We start from the raw sequence: 17,260 nt of genomic DNA on the forward strand, positions 1-17,260 counted from the left end.
GAGAAGCAAATAAACAAGCAAATGGCAGCATTTAAGGAGCCCTAGGCATAGCACCTAGAATAATCTGCAATATAACATTTATCAAGCAATAGTAAGTTAGAAAACATTTGAGAAATTTGTTTCTGGAGGGAGCTGAGAGAGCTCATTTGAATCCACTTTGTCTCATAAAGGAGACATTGTGTTCATAAAACCACAGGAACATTAGGGAAACAGCTGTTTCCTTTCAAAATAGAGCAGCCACATAAGGTGTAAATTTCAACAAGGGTATATAGCTTAATCAAGTACCCCATGTTATGCAAAATGCAATCCAGTCTGTAATTTCCAAATGGAAAGAAAATCATGACTTCATATTTTCTTATCACAATAAAACCTATCACATGTTTACAAAGAAGTATTTGCCATTTCTAAACTACTGACTTTGAAAGTGAAGCCTCTCTTGATCTATTTTTAAATGTCTATAACAAAATATTTTTAATGAAAGTTACTTTTATAAACTCTTACCAAAATCCTTCTGTTGTTGTTTCTGAGAACTGTCAGAAAATGACAAGATAAGAATAAAAGTGGCTGACCATAAGTATACCTTCTAGAACTACTATCTCAGAAATTTTAGGTAGATATGTTATCAATTAATAAAAAGTTTAGATCAATACACAAGAAAAGTTGCTTATTTTGCTATTTATGTTCAACATAAAATATCAAAACCATAAATCAAAGTATATATTTTTAATTAGAAGCTCAAGAAAATGTAGCATTAAATATTAAAATTAATTTAATATTAATTTTACCAATTGTTATCACTTAGCAAATTGTTATCAATTGTTATCACTTAGCAAATAAATAAGACATTGATGATTTGGAAATAATTATGTTAATAAATAATTCAGTTGTGGACTAGGTTGCCATTGGAAAATCTACAGTACATTAATAATGATTCAATTGTCAATGATTGAAAAGTCAGGTAAGCTTGGTGACATGAGTTATCCGGACCTGATTTTGATACAACAATAAATGTACATAAATTAGAAAATAATTGTTTCTAGTAAAAGAAACTTCAACTAGGAACGACATTGTTACTAGATAATAATTGTTCTTGAGTATTGTAGCAAAATATACTATGTACAATATAAAAAAAATCATTTAAAACCTTTTTTATTTAAATGACTCAAAATTTCCTATGCTTACTTCAAAATCACATTCTAAATGAGAAAAGGTTATATCAATCTACATTTGTAACAGATTTGTTATTTACCATATTAAAATATTCACTTGAAAATTATATATTATTTCATTTAATATTAACCAGATAATTAAATGGAAAGCTAATTTCACTCTAATTCATTTTTATTTTATGTTGTACAAATTATATTATTACATTATTTGTGAAACACACTATGAAGATGCTCATTAAAGTTGCCCATAAATAATGTTTCTCCTTGTTCTTTATATCAATAATTGTATAATCTTGATCTTACCCCAAGTTTTCAGAAGAAAATTCTTGCTTTCATCCTGCCTTGATGTGCTGAGTCCTAGTGGGAAAAATAAATGATAATTGACTTCCATTTGCTTACTAACCTACTAGGTAATAAATGTAGCATTTAGAAATATTAGTTCATGGGCCTCCCTGGTGGCACAAGGGGCTAAATACAGCACTATGAAGCTATCTGCAGCCTCTGCAGCACGAGTTCGATCCCAGCCTGGTCAGGGAGCTACACACATGGCGCAGCGGAGCTCTCCTGTCTGCCCACTGCTCCCCTCAGCAGTGTACTTCAGTAGATCCACCTGTTCTGCTCCCATCTCTGTCTATGGTGAATCCTCTCACCCCCCACATCTCTGACCTGCACCCCAGCTCTTGTATGCATAAATAAATCTTTTTTTTTAAAGAAATATTAGTTCACACTATATGCTGGACATTATATTAGGGCTTGCTGCATATGAAGAATTTTTCCAAATCAGGAGTTCATAATGCAGAACTTTAAGACTTTTTATGTCACTACATCATAAATCCTTCCAGCTTGGAAAAGCAATCCAGTACTCTTCAAGTACATTTTGAAGTGGAATGTATGCTCTGCATCAGCCCATATATCATGCAATAGAAAAAGGGAGAGAAGGGATAACAAAAGCAGGCACCTGAGTTATCGACTTGAAACAGTTCACCAGAGAAACAGAACCAGTTAAGCCTCTTTATTAGCAGACTTACTTATTTTAAGGAACACAATTCTGGGGGTAGCAAGTTCAAAATCAGGAGGTAGATCTCTCAGGCTGGAATCCCAGGCAGGAATTGCTATGCCCTAGAGTCAGAAATGGAGCAGGTGGGAACTCAAGCAGAATTCCTGTTCTGCAGTGTAGAGACAGAATTTCTTTTGGGGGCCTCCCTGGTGGCATAAGGGGTTAAGGTGCAACACTATGACGCTATCTGCAGCCACTGCAGGTCTGAGATCAATCCCAGGCCAGGGAGCTGACCCACGTGGTGCAGCAGACCTCTCTTGTCTCTCCTGCTGTCCCCTCAGCAGAATATTTCAGTACATCAGCCTGTTCTGTTCCCTATTTGGTCTCTGGTGAACCCTCTCACTCCCTGCATTTCTGGCCTGCACTCCAGCTCTTGTATGCATAAATAAATAAATCTTAAAAAAAAAAAAGAATTTCTTTTGGCCTATCAAGCCTCAGTGTTTATTCTTAAGAGCATTTAGTTCAACTGAAGACTTCTGAAAATTGATATTTTGAATTTTCACAAGGCTGCGGGCTGAGCAGACTGGATCACTACCTGGGGCGCTCACGGTGAATGCGATTGAGACCACCTTCAGATGAAGCTCTTGCTTCCATTTGCAGAACTTGCTCCCTGAACCCATCTGCCTCCAGGACTTGACCACAGTCGCCCTCACCAACTGGGCACAAAGAGAATGATTTTGTTTTCCTGATGCAAGATCACCAGTAGATGGCAACCTTAGGACTGCCACAAAAAGCCGGCCAGTTTTTCTTGTGGGAGGAGAGACCCCATGGTTGGGGCCAAGGTCTCTCACTACCTGTCAAATTGACGACGTCAGATCATAGCAAGTTTAACAAGATTCCATCTTGGAATGATGCAGGCCCTATGGGGTGGATGTCTATGCCTAGTGCGCATGGGCCAAGGACTGCGTCCACTGGGGATGAGTTGCTCTATTGGACCATGTTTTTTCCCCTGTAATCAAAATCATTGGCAAGGACACCAAAGGTCAATAGGTCACTCCTTCCTCAGTTTCTACAAGTACAGAGTGGCCTCAAATTATGACCTGTGGGTGCCCCTAGAACTTATTGAAGTGTGTGAGACCCTGACAGCCCAGAGACCAGTGTCAGAGACCAGTGTTTGAGACCATTGCTGCTGCATACAGTCCTGTGACCTCAGCCTTAATTAACTTTGGAATGAGGTGAATTGGCCCCAGTTTCCTTGCGCCACTTGTCACTGAGAGGCTGAGCCACCATAACTGTACTTCCACATTGCACCTAAGCTGGGCCACCGCCTGTGTGTGCTGTTTCTACTTAGATGCTCGCAGCGTTCCTTCTTTAATCCTGCATTTCAGAATTCACGGGATATTTAGGATATTACTCTGATATCAAATCCTTTCCTCTCTAAATTCAGGTGTTTGTTCTATGAAATGGTGTCCATATAAATTTGAAATATGTCTTCTAAGAACCTTGACATCATGATTTAATTTTTAATTTTTATTGAGGAAATATTAGTTTACAGCACTATATGCGGTTCCTTGGTATTGGATCTACCTCTTCAGCTGTGAGTTACTGTAACACCCACCACCAAGACAACATAGCTCTCCCCTGTAGTCCACTGGGCCCCTCCACACTGTGCTCTCTCCACCTTTCTCCTCCTCTCTGGTAGCCTCAATTTTATTTTATTTTATTTTTTTTAAAGATTAATTTACACACACACACACACACACAAGCACTGGGTACAGTCAGAAGCATGGGAGGGTGAGAGAATTCACCAGAGCCAGAGCGGGGAGCAGAGCAGGCAGAAGGACCGAAGTACACTGCTGAGGGGAGCAGCGGGCGGCAGGAGAGGTCTGCGCGCCATGTGGGACCCTCCTCCCGAGGCCGGGGAGCAGCCGGGGATCGAACTGGCGCTGCAGAGGCTGCGGGCAGCTTTGCAACCCAGCATTCAACCGCTGCGCCACCTGGGAAGCCCAGGTAGTCTCAATTTTATAGTCAGATTTCTAAAGCTTGTTATTGGTTTGTTTTCTTCTGACCCTGTTTTATTTCTCCACATTTAAAAATCTCAGGGCTAAGTAGAATACATCAAATAAATTTAGTATTACTAATTTTATACAGAGATATTTTACATTTATTCAATCTTCCCCTCTAAACAACCCGATTGGTTTTTACTTGTTCAGACATTTTTTGTAAGATTCTCAACAAGATTCACTACTTTTGTTATGCAACCTGACAGCATCACTATTACACTTAAACTATTATTTAACTCTAAATAGTTTAAGGATTGTTATTTTGCAGTGGGTGCTTTTTTTTTTAAATTTTTATTAGAATTGATCATTTTCAATACAAAAAATGGTATTAAATACTCTGTATTTAATACTCTACTATCTGTTAATAATTTTTCTGGTAGTTTAGTGTAATTTATCAGAAAATGGATTTCCAAAAAATATTAACTTATCTTATTTTGATGACTTTTCTAAAATGACTGTATACTACTTTTTCTCAGATTGTAATTATTCTGACATCTAATTTACTTGGCAATGCTTTGTTTAAAATTTTGATATATATCTACCAAAATAGCTTGATTTCCATTATTAATGATGTATGGTAAGTTTTGTAGGTAGCTCTTCAAACATTTTATATTATACATAAATTTTAGATCATATTTTTAGAATTTATTTCCAAATTTATTGAATTTATGACAATGGCTGTCACCTTTGAAATATGTACTTAAAAAAAACTTTAAGATTTCCCTTATAGCCAAGTACATAATCAATTTTATAAATGTTTCTCAGATATCAATAAAATAAATATATTCAATATTCCTAGAATGCAATATCAGATATTTATGTCTGAGAACAGTTTTTACAGTATTTAATTCCTGTAGGCTCTCATTTATTTATTTCTTCTAGAGCTTTACAATTCTGAAAAAGACATATTGCATTCCCTGAATATAACTATTTTTATCAAGTTCTCCTTGCATTTCTAATAGACTGGACGTTATTTCTGGAATGCTGAGTGATTTGTTGCTTACAGTTTTATGAGTAATGTGTCTTTCAAGCAAATTGTCTTTTCTCATTACGCAAGATAATCTTTTACCTTACTTAGGAGCTTTTAACCTTAAAAAAATCCATTAGCCCTTGCTCTCACTTGCTTATCAATTTTAGTTTTTCTAAAATGATTTGCAGTTGTTTATTCTTGGTTTATCTTTTCCTATATAAATACTCCATATCAACAAATTTTATTTGACCTCAATAGTACAAAATTCTAAGCACACTGTCATTGCATTAACTGTACATAAGTTATCGTCAGATACTTCCTTTCCTCCTGTCATTTTCTCTCCTCTTAAATTACCTATTTTGAGTCACTTTATTATTCTCTAGAAGATTTTCTGAAATATTTTCTTTAGATTAGGTATGTAAAAGTCAGAGCCCAGCTTTTCTTTCCACTCCACAGGTAAATTATAATTTGTCCTGCCAATAAGGTCCTATGATTCTTTTTACCCAATAATCAACTAATATTTTAAAGCTAGTAATTTTAGTATATATTTTAAAATAAATAAGTTGTTTTAATCTATTTGAAAGCTTCAAATTTTTAAAAAGTACTTGCAAAAAAATCATGGGAGATTTTCAGTCTATTCCCTCCCACCCACAAAACACACATACACACACACACACACATTCTCTCACACACTATGCATCCTTTCTTTCTTTCCTGCTTAGTTGTGTGCAGCCTTCATTGTACATGTTTAGCAAGAAAAAGAGTTGCTTTGGATTCTTTCTTCCCTTCCCCAAGCTGGAACATGGATAGAGAAGCAGCCAGGCTCATGAGGACAATACACTTGAAGATAAGTCCCTCAATACATGAACTTCTCTATGCTATTTCCTACCTGCTTACAAATGAGTTGGAATCACCTTTCCCTCACACTCTGCTAACACTGCTCTTAACCACTTTCCATCCAATCTCTAGTCATGTTCCTGGTTTTATTCATGGTGGCCCCCTTTATTCTGCACCAGTTCTTGCTATTGTATGAAGAAGCTTGCCTATTTCTCATTCACACAATGTCTCCACTACAGGTGGAGGGGGCTTTGTTGATTGTTGTTAATCACTCATGCTGAAGTAGTAGCCACCATTTTGAAGGTTGTTAGTAGCCGACCAGGACTCAAAGGGGACACTCAAGGGGCTCCCCGCCAGGTTGTGTGATAAATACTATGGTCAGTTTGCAACATATGGTATGGCCTGAATTAGCCACATGTCTTCAACAAAGCCCAAGGGATCAGAAAGATGCATTGTTACATTTGCACAGAAAGAAGACCCCTAGAAATATTAGATGAAAACTGTTAATGAGTACCTCAACGCATAAGCCAAATATGTCTTACGGATTCTCAAAATCAGAAACTTGACAAAGATCGACTTAAATATATTAAACTATCAACATAACTATTTGATTATGTACCACCTGCAATAGATATTGACTAGATAATTATATGTAAAGATAATATAAATATCATCCTAAATTTGAATTATTAGATAAAATTCTTTACTCAACAAAATTTGTTTAAGACCAAGGTGAAAATACTTCTTTAAATCTCCTAATTATCTGCTAAAGATGTGGCAGGATGCTGTTATTTAGAACATCTGTTATTTACGAGTTCCAATTAGGTTATAAACTAGATTATTAAAGAAAATAAGCAATTTTACTGAAGCTAACATTTAATTGGATTATATCATTCATTATCTATATTAAACCTTGAATAATTAGCCTTCTCAAGAAAACTTGCAAATAAGCAAATATTGCATAGGATTGTCTGTTGAATAATTAAACAAAGGAAGCCCTGTGTTTCAGCCTTCAATACATTAAATATATCATGAAGTTTTTTTTTAAGATTTATTTATTTATTTATACAAGCAGTGGGTACAGTCAGAAGCATGGGATGGTGAGAGAATTCACCAGAGCAGGGAGCAGAACAGGCAGAAGGACTGAATTACACTGTTGAGGGGAGCAGCAGGTGGCAGGAGAGGTCTGCGCGCCATGTGGGACCCTTGCTGGGGGCCAGGGATCGAACTGGCGCTGCAGAAGCTGCGGGCAGCTTCGCAACTCAGTGCTCAACCGCTGAGCCAACAGGGGAGGCCCTATCATGAAGTTTTTTTATTGTTCTTATACTGTCAATTTCCCTATAAAAAGGAAATAGAGCTTCTTCATTATTTTCTAAGTAATATCTTCCTTTGGTTCTTAACAATTTTTCCCTTGTTGTCTCTCATAAGTTATTCCTAGCTGTATCCTGAATGGTTTATAAATCATATTATCCACCACTATCGAAACCAGTTTCTAAAATGGCATAATATGAGTACAAATTCTTCCTATAAATCAATAATCTGGTAAAACCATTATTTTTCTTAATTTAAGGATCCATTTAAAAGATACTTTTCTTAGAAATCTGGGAGAAAATGAATACAATCATGTTACAAACATATAATCACATTTCATTATCTCCATTTATATAGCAAGAACATTGCACTGATCACTATGTTTAAAATTGATTGCATAGTAATTTAGAAATCTATTAATAGGCATACCACTTTTCTGTCAATTATTTTCTAAAGATGAAACTGATTTTTTTCCAAAAGTTAACACGTATGCTTTCTAAATATAGTCAGATAATATTAAATATACTAATCAAAATACCCAACCTGTGATGAACACAAATATGAAAATCTTTCAGTTGCTTCCTAAGTCTCCTTCCCATGAGCTACAAATCTTTGCACACTTTTTTCTACTTAATTATCCAGCTTACCCTTTACCTGTTATGTGCTCTCTCTTCATTAATTCTGCTGGCCTTCATTCATTCTTTAATAATTTGCATATTTGCTAGTTTCAAGAACATTAACACATGCTACCTCCTTTCTGTGATCTCCCATGATCCTGTCTAGAAATTTTTTTTAGTAGACAATTTCCTATTTTTGCAATCCACTCCCAGTACTTTGGGTGACTTTATCCCAGAATTCTACCAGGGATCCATGGAGTGCATGTGGGGTGAGTACACCCCACTCCAGGGAGAAGCTTCGTCCCTGAAGTCACTAGTATCCTCTAGTCTCTGCAGTGATTAGCATAGGGATGGACACATGCCCGAGATGGTTCAGTGAGAGTGATTTCTAGAAATTTTATGAGTCCCTAAAACCCTAAACTCTGACAATGACACTCAAGCTGCCAGGGTATTCGTGGGAGCAGAAGGACTGCCTGGGCAGGAAGCCAACATGGAAAAGAGCAGATGGAAAAAAATGGAAATATTCAGACCTAATGGTCTGGTTTGGACCCCAGTTCCACTCAGCTAAACCTTGTGTCATTTTGCTCACACCCTTATTTCTAGTCCCTCGGGCAAATATTAGGCGATAAATATATCTACCACTCAGTAGTGGAATGTAAGATGCCCTTGCTATTTGATAATGAATATCAACATTGTTAAAATGTTGAAATTTGTATTATTGCTTGTACTTTATACTGAAATCCTCCACTCTCTGAATTATTAATGATTAAATATTAATCAACCAATTCATTCATCAACAAAATTTCACTGCTGGACAACTGTGGACTGTGCAATTAACATGTCCTTGTGATATAATGAGGAATCACACTACAACAATTGATTTTTCCTGCAAATGGCTTACAATACAGTTTAAGAAGACAAAGAAGAAAATAATTGGAAATAAGATAGATGTTGTGAAGAAAAAGAGAATGTTATGGAAATAATATTGATCTGGTATGGGGGATGAGAAGTCAAAAGCAGGAAAACCTTTGAAGAAAAAGCATTTAAGCTAAACCCTGAAGATAAAGGGGTTGAGGACAGGCAAGACACTATTTTTCTGAACCTCAACATAAATGCTTTATCAGAATCAACAGGTTGCTTCCCTCAGTACTGGCAATCCCCAAGCCCTGCTTTCTTTGCCTTCACAGCACTTTTCACCACCGGATAAACATGTGTTCATTAGCATATTATCTGATTCTCTCTATATTTTGAACTTGATGAAGGCAAGGACTTTGGCTCAATGTTATATCCCTAATGCCTATTGCACAGGAGGGGTGAGTGATAAAACTGTTGAAGTAATAATCAATCCACATCATTTATCCTGCATATTTTCATATATTCAGCATCCATCAATAAGCCAGTATGGCTCAAGCATATAAATCTGATAAGTAAGGATAGAGCTCAATAAAGAAAAATAAGTTTGGAAAAGTTAATCAATGCCTGGTTGTGTTTAAACTTTATGTTAAACTTTGACTCTATGTTTAAACTCTATGTGGTTGATTATTTCTAGAAAAAGTTTTGGATTAGTGGATATCATAATAAACCTTGAATTTTACCTTGATTGTGCGGATCTTCAGGAAATGAATATTTTTGCATCCTTCACAAAGTGGCAAGTTGGCAAAAATCACACAAGTCTCACCCACCATCACTGGTTCTGCTCCTGGAACAATTGCAAACACATATTAGGCACTGATCAGTGTCTGGGGGAAAATTGAAGAACAAATGGAACAAATTAATTTACTCTTGGTTGTTGTCAGTGTGTCTAAAATTCTCCATTTCTTAGCTTCAATTCATTAAGAATTTATACCCTTTCTGCACTGACTTTCTGACTTCTTGAACTCCTTATAATTAATCAATAAGCAGATTGGGATCTGGAGTTCAAAGATAATAATCTTAAAATGATTTCACCTGTGGCAGTAAACTGACTACAGTAACCTGAAAATGATACAGTAAACTAAAAGAGAGATGAGCTCTAAATAACTTGGAATGATTTTTGAACATATCTAGAAAACATTCTCCTAAAAAGGGACAAGTATTTCTAGCTATATTCAGAAGAAACACTATTTTAGTCAACTTCAAAGCCTGAATGGTAGAGTATGACATCTGTTTTGGGATCTCAGATTAATGCCATATTTACCAGGGATATGTAGAGGCAGGAATGGACACGGAGCAAGATCTCTATGATCCCAGGCAGACCGGGTAAAGGAGAGAGTCCTGGAGACCTCGGTGGGTTTTCAGGCTTTTATTGGGATTTACCGGGTACATGGCAGGCAAGGGTGCTGGGGGGGCTGGGAGGCGGGCAGGCCTCCCAGCCCCCAGCAAGTCTTCACTCTTTCTGGGCTCTCCGGCACTCTCTCGGCTTCTCTTCTCTCGGCTTCTCTGCTTCTGCTGGCGTCCCCGTGACGCCACCCTTAAAAGCCCAGTCTTAGCCCAGGTGAATCCCATCTACAGAAGCCCACACCCTATTCCAGGTGCCCGCCATCAGGCATACATTAAGGACAGCAGGGTTCGGTCATCTATCCTGATGGTGGGAGGGCAGAAAAGCCTGATACTTTTTACCTTACCCTACAGGATAAGAAAACAATAATAGATTTAATTCACATAAAGGGCAAATAAGTATAATGGGCAGTCTTTTTGAGTAACAATATTAACGCTTGGGGAAATTCTAGTCAAAAGCTGTAAGAATCACATGCTAGTCAATAAAACTCTATTGCATGGGTCAAATAAAATGTTCAGCATCTCTAAATATTTTCCCCTGGAGTAGTCATCAAGTCATCTCAAAATGTTAACAGATGATTAAGAACTACCTAAAGTCAGTTAGTTAAATGGCTGACAGGAGTGTAAATTCATATAATGTCAAAGGAATCTCACACACTTAACAAGGATGAAGTAAACAAATTTAACTGTAGAAGCGTTAGACTGTTATCACTTCCATTTTTATGTTAAGAAGCTTTATATATTTTCTGGATTAAGGATGTCAAATTTTAGCAAATAAAAATGCATGCCACTCATATTTGAATTTCAGGCACACAGCATACTTATTATAATTATTTTCCATGCAATATGGAGGAATTCCTTATTTTATCTGGCACATTATTCCTGAGTTCACACACACCACCTATCATATCATCCTCAAACGTTTTTAATTTGAGTCTATGAAAGCTTTTTGCATTATTTTCCTGTCTGAAGGATATTCAGTGAAGAGGATAAACTATTCAATAACAACACAAGTGAGAATATAGGCAAAAACGGTGAGACGGAGCTCTTTTTTTTCTAAAGATTATTTATGCATACAAGTCCTGGGGTACAGGCCAGAAGTGTGGAGGAATGAGAGGATTCACTAGAGACAGAGTAGGGAACAGAACAGGCAGACTGACTGAAATACACTGCTGAGGGAAGCAGTGGGCAAGACCAGTGAGGTCTGCACCGTGTGGGTCAGCTCCCTGGACTGCCAGAGATCCAACTCATGCTGCAGAGGCTGCAATAGCGTCACAGTGCCATGCTTAACCCATTGAGCCACCAGGGAGGCCCCTCCTCTGCTCTTTTAACAATGAAATGTTAAAAGAAATGCTCAATGAAATGTTAAAAGGAATGTGCATGACTGAAAAATAGAAAAGGAGATGAGAAGTTGTACTGAGACATTGTACCTGGCTCGGATATGTCGGGATATTTGACTAAGAATGGCACATTAAGTGAGATGAAAACATTCACAAGGAAAGCAATGTTATTAGTTCATAAAATCAGGTTTCTCCATGATACACACAAAATGATCTAATGTGTTTAAAAAAGGGGGAAACTATATATTTGCACAAAAAACTGGAATGTCTATGCTAAGATGCTAGTGGGAAATTCAGAGTGATGGAAATGTTATGTGATATCCTTCACCTTATTTTCATATTACATAGAATATTTATATTGGTTATTAAATGATAAGTCATTGATTGAAGTATTTACTAAAACTCATGTGTAGAATTCTGATAGTGTGTATGGTTTAGAATTGGACTGTTTGGGAAAGGGTTATGCACTGTAACTTTGGCACTTTCTTCAGAAAATTTCAATGTGATCTTGGGAATCCTGTAGAACAAAGGGCTCTCAAACCCTATTCTAAATATGTCTCCATCCATTGGCCTCCTAGGGTCCACCTGATCTATTCTCTAGTGTAAAACACCGACTTGTAGAGATGATGAAAGCCTAAAATAGTGCTGTCTAAGGTTTGCTTAGCTAATCAACATACTCAGAAGTCCAAGACCTTTACTGTAATGCTCAATGTGTATCTTCAAGAATAACCATTTTCACATATTTTTCTATTTGGAAAAATTACACAAAACCTGTATTTTTATACTTTGCAGTAAAAATAACATGTTCATTTAGAATGAATTAATGTTTTAATAAATTTGCTGCTATATTTGTTTTTTCAAAATTATAGGTCAATGTAATAGCAAATGTTTGCTAAAACTCCTTACCTGCAATAGGCTAGAAATATTGCAAAAGCAAATAAGTTAATAAAATAATAATTTGGCCATTAAAAATAAAAAGAAATAAAGTAACCAGAAATCTAAGGATTTGTAGAGAAGAAAAACTATCCTATACTAATATCCTATAATGACTCTAAGAGCCCAAACAATGAGGGATTAGACTTAAAAAGATTTTGAGAACAAAGATCCAATAAAACATTTTTAAGCAAAAAATATAACTTAGGGTAAATATCAGATTTAGGGTGAAACTTTCTGCCCAATAGTTTCCATTTACCTCAAAGTGTCTTTTATTAAGTAAAAGTATAAAAATAGTGTCTTCTATTAAATTAAAATAAAGAAACCTGAAAGTAAGAAAAATATAAAGTATTATTTGGAGTTTAGAGTTATGACAAGTAAGATATTTTCAGACTGGACACTGTTTGGAACCAAAGATACATGATATGGGCTAAGACTTCAAGGGGGTTATTTATACAAATGCATATTTTTATAGATATCTGTATATCTGAGAATCTCAACATAACCACTAGACTCTGCCTCCCACAAAAAGTCCTTAGATTGCTGACATTTATTAACATTCTTGCTAGCGATGGGATGATGGAATGTGAGAATGAGAAAATGAAGACAAGATCTCTATGTCACAGCAATTTTGAATCTCAGCGAAGTCCTGACAAATGAACAAGGCAACTATATGATGATAGGAGGGGAAAAAAGATAATGTTTATTTTAATGTAACAACTATCTTTACAAATACTGACATGACATGGGCAACAATGTGGGGTGAACGGAAGCCAGTGATGCCACAAATTGTCCTGAGATCCAGAGAATCCAAAAGTCAGTCACAAAAGACAAGGCTTTCTACAGAGTAGGCACTTGGGAAATCAAGGCCTGGAGTTGGAGAGAGTTGGATGGATGGTTTAAGGGGGTGAAGAGAGTCAGGGGGGCTGGTGTGGCCTGTCACCAAGGACACACGAAAGTCAAGAGCCCAAAGTCTGGAGGGGACAGAGGTCAGTGATGAGCAAAAACCATTGAGAGGAAAAATCCGTGGTGAAGGATAGAAAAATCAGGAGTAAAGATATAAGAAGATTCACACACTTGATGAGCAGAAGAGAAGAAAAGAAGACCTCAGAAAGTAGAAAAACACATTTTTCAAACACTTTTTGTTTTAGAAAGCAGTAAACTGGGGTATCTGGAATCATGAAGGTAGAAAATGTATCCTGGCCAGCCACCTACGTAGAAGTCTTGGTGCAAATGTGAGAAAACCGTTGTTTTTAAACCTGAGCTATAATGGTGTAAAGCTCAGCCAAAGACCAAAAAGTCAAAGAGAATGTATGGATGTATCTCCAGACATGGAGACACTAGAAAGGCATACCCGCCAAACATGAAAACCAAAACAATACTTCAGATAAGATCAAGAAAGCAGTGGAAGATGTGAAAGAATAGTATAATCAGAACTAGAGAAATTTAATTATGAAGGATAAGACAAAAATAAAAAGGGCGGGCCTCCCTGGTGGCGCAAGGGGTTAAGCAATGCACTATGAAGTGATCCGCAGCCTCTGCAGCATGAATTCGATCCCCCGCCGGCCAGAGAGAAACCCACATGATGCGGCAGACCTCTCCTGTCTCACCTGCTGCTCACCTCAGCAGTGTACCTTGGTCGATCTGCCTGTTCTGCTCCCCACTCTGTCTCTGGTGGATCCTCTCACCTCCTGCATCTCTGGCCTGTACCCCGGCTCTTGTATGCATAAATAAATCTTTAAAAAAATAAAATAAAAAGTGTACAAAAGGAAAATGACACAAGGAATGACACTCCAGTAGAGAAACAGAGAAGAAGAAAAGTCGTAGAAAAAGAAAACTAAACTGAAAGTAACACAAGAGTAGAGAGAAAGCTGATAAAAGGAAAACACAATGTAGGTGCTAACCACGGAAAATGCGCCCATGGAAACTACACAGGCGACAAGCAATGAGAAATAAATGTTAAAACCTATAGCTGGGGGCCTTGGTGGTGAGTGTGCACCTCGCCCTTCCAGTCATATACATTGTTGCCAGTCAATTGTAAAATTTTTTTAAAAGATCAAAAGAAATGCTTTACAGCCCAAACAGTGGGAAAAATAAACTTTCTGAATTCAAAATATATCTGAACCTGTACATTTATATAAATACTCTTTATTTAGGAAAATCATCCCATAATTGTCAAACACAGACATGCTCCTTTCATAATCACTCTTCATGGTTTACAATACTGTGTGACTCAGGAGAATAAGCTGACAGCGCCCCCTAATATATCACCACCTCATGCCCCCACCAAAGCACCCAGAGGCCTTCACCAGAGACAATGTGGGCCCCCACCCTCCTGTGTTCCTCCACTTTCCCTCCCCCTCTAGAAGCCTCAATTCTGCAGTTCTGTTTTTAGGGTTTGTTTGGTTTAGTTTGATGTGTTCCTTTGTTTGGTTTCTCAATATTCCACATCTGAGTGAATCATCTGGTGTTTGTCTTTTCCCTTTTGACTTAATTCATTTAACATAATCTCCAGCTCAACCCATGTTGTTGCAAATAGTATGTCCTTATAAAACACCGGACTTAAAGAAGAAAATATCACCAGCATCCAGACAACAAAGCCAAAATATCTTGTAGGGGAAATAAAATCAGGTGAGTGACAGTGTTTCAACTAATGTGCTGTGCAATTACACACTGGAGATGTGAAAGGTGAGGACACTGAGTAGGACTCTTCTGCGCACAAGTGCTGAAAGAGGATGTTCTTAGGAATTGTACTTGTAGAGACATTTGCAACTTTTAAAATATATTTGCCTGTAAAATGAATGCTATCATTTTAGCCTACTTCCAAGAATACTATCTATGATTTTTTAGTGGATTAGGATTATTCTAATTTCATATCTGAACTTTGTAATGAGTCTCCCAACTATGAGATTCTGGCAAAATAAAGACATTTTTGTTCCATATTATCCATCTCTACAATACTCATAACACATTGTTGTAACATTGGGAGTGATGATTATTATCACTTTAATGCCCCCAAAGCCACTCTAGAAATAATGGTGTTTAATTATAAGGCCTCATGATATTAATTTATGTGTAGCATATATAAAACTTTCTCTTTTAAAAAACCCTTTGGGGGTGAAAGAAGAATCTGGGCTAAATAGCCATAATCCTGCTGGAAAAATGTTTCTAATCTGATTAATGCGCTAAACCTGTCACTTTTTCCAGAGGCAATTACAGCAGCTTAAATCCCTCAGCAAATTTAGCGGCAGCCTCCTTCCACCACCCACACACATCTCCAGCTTTCAACAGTTATAGTATTTCATATTTTCATTTAAAAATGAAAGGTAAAAAAACAGAAGGTTACAAGATTTTTTTTTTTTTTTGGTCTATAAATAGCTAATCTGCTAGGAAAGATTTTTGTTTAGGAAAATCTATAAACAATATGATAGAGAACTGATTTTAATAATGAAAAAAAATCAATACTAGAATGATAGGTATTCAATACAACAAATTACTTTAAAATGTAAATGGCCACTAAGCAGCATATTTTAAAGATCAGAGAGAAAATGGTCTGATTTACATTGGTTTCCATGATCACTGCTATATTGAGGCATATAAGAGCAGCAAAACGTGAGAAAATTGATGTGGGGTAGTGGAATTTCCAATAGTAATTTCTATAGGAAAAGAAAACTATGCTTGTTTCTATGTAATAAAACAAAAACGTAAAGGTAGATTTTAGAGACGTCCATAGGGAAATGATGCAAAAGGATTCAGGTTAAAAAATACAAATTGAAAGGGGATATGTGAAAATGACGTGTGGTCCTAAGAAAATAAAATTTATATCCAAGGAACAGTTTTGAAATAACAAGAAGACATTAGTTCTCCTTTCAAATGATATTTGTACAACTAGGATACATTTTTACCAAAGTACGGAAGGCCTCTTCAGCAAACAAAATATTTTAAAACACTCCCCAGCTCCATGGCAATGCAAACCTTAAATTTCTTGCTAAGTAGAAATTAGGTAAACTAAATAAGAAATATAGATTTATAAAAGTGGCTCAGGATGAGAAATTAAAATACCCTATATTTTTAAATAGAGCTGCTTTTCTGTCATTTTAATGCTCAAAATCTATTATAATAACATGAAAATAAAAGCTGTAAATAAATCTCTACCAACCAATTTCCTGTATCACTCTGCAAAAGGAATTGCACTTTGCATACCTATGGGGTTGGTTTGGGACACAGTTATAGTTACATAGTTACTATTTGTAGGTCAAAATAGTCATTTTCATGTAGAAAAGCTTGGTTTTCAAAATCATAAAAGATCAACTTATAAAGAAAGAAAGAAAAAAATTGAGTGAAAACTAGGCAGATCAATTAGAAAATTTTCATTGCAATGCTCAGTAAATAAATAAATTTGGAGTTCTGTCTAAATACCTTTGGTCCCTTGTTCTTCAAAGCTTGCCTTCAATACATACATGAGTTTTATTCTATGATTTTGGTGGCATTCAAAGGGTTTCACAAAAGCCCCCTCAACCCCTGCTTATAAATTTGCTTCAAATAAGGAAATCCGACGGATAGAAAAAAAACTAAAAGTGGCTATTTTTCATTAACGAATGAAACAGATATTAAATTTCACCAGATATTAAATTTCACCAGATATTAAATTTTGAATATTAAGAAGGAAAAAAAAAACATAAATGGGGGCTCTGTTTCTAGAGATTCTAATTAGTATGGTTAAGGAAAACAAGAATCAGGACCAGGAAAGTCACTTATTTTATAGAA

General features: G+C 36.4%; 1 long non-coding RNA gene across 1 annotated transcript; it reads right to left on the bottom strand.

Annotated features, from left to right (window-relative positions):
• Positions 1-506: 506 nt before the first annotated feature.
• LOC129144749 (uncharacterized) lies at positions 507-9,657 on the bottom strand. The gene is made up of 3 exons (XR_008549280.1): positions 9,560-9,657; positions 1,473-1,526; positions 507-530 (listed from the first exon to the last, which is right to left on the bottom strand). It is a non-coding gene; the product is annotated as an uncharacterized LOC129144749 (long non-coding RNA).
• Positions 9,658-17,260: the final 7,603 nt, after the last annotated feature.

This window comes from Talpa occidentalis, unplaced genomic scaffold (assembly GCF_014898055.3).
Source record: "Talpa occidentalis isolate TD23 unplaced genomic scaffold, MPIMG_talOcc4v2.1 talOcc4.6, whole genome shotgun sequence".
Lineage (NCBI taxonomy): Eukaryota > Metazoa > Chordata > Mammalia > Eulipotyphla > Talpidae > Talpa > Talpa occidentalis.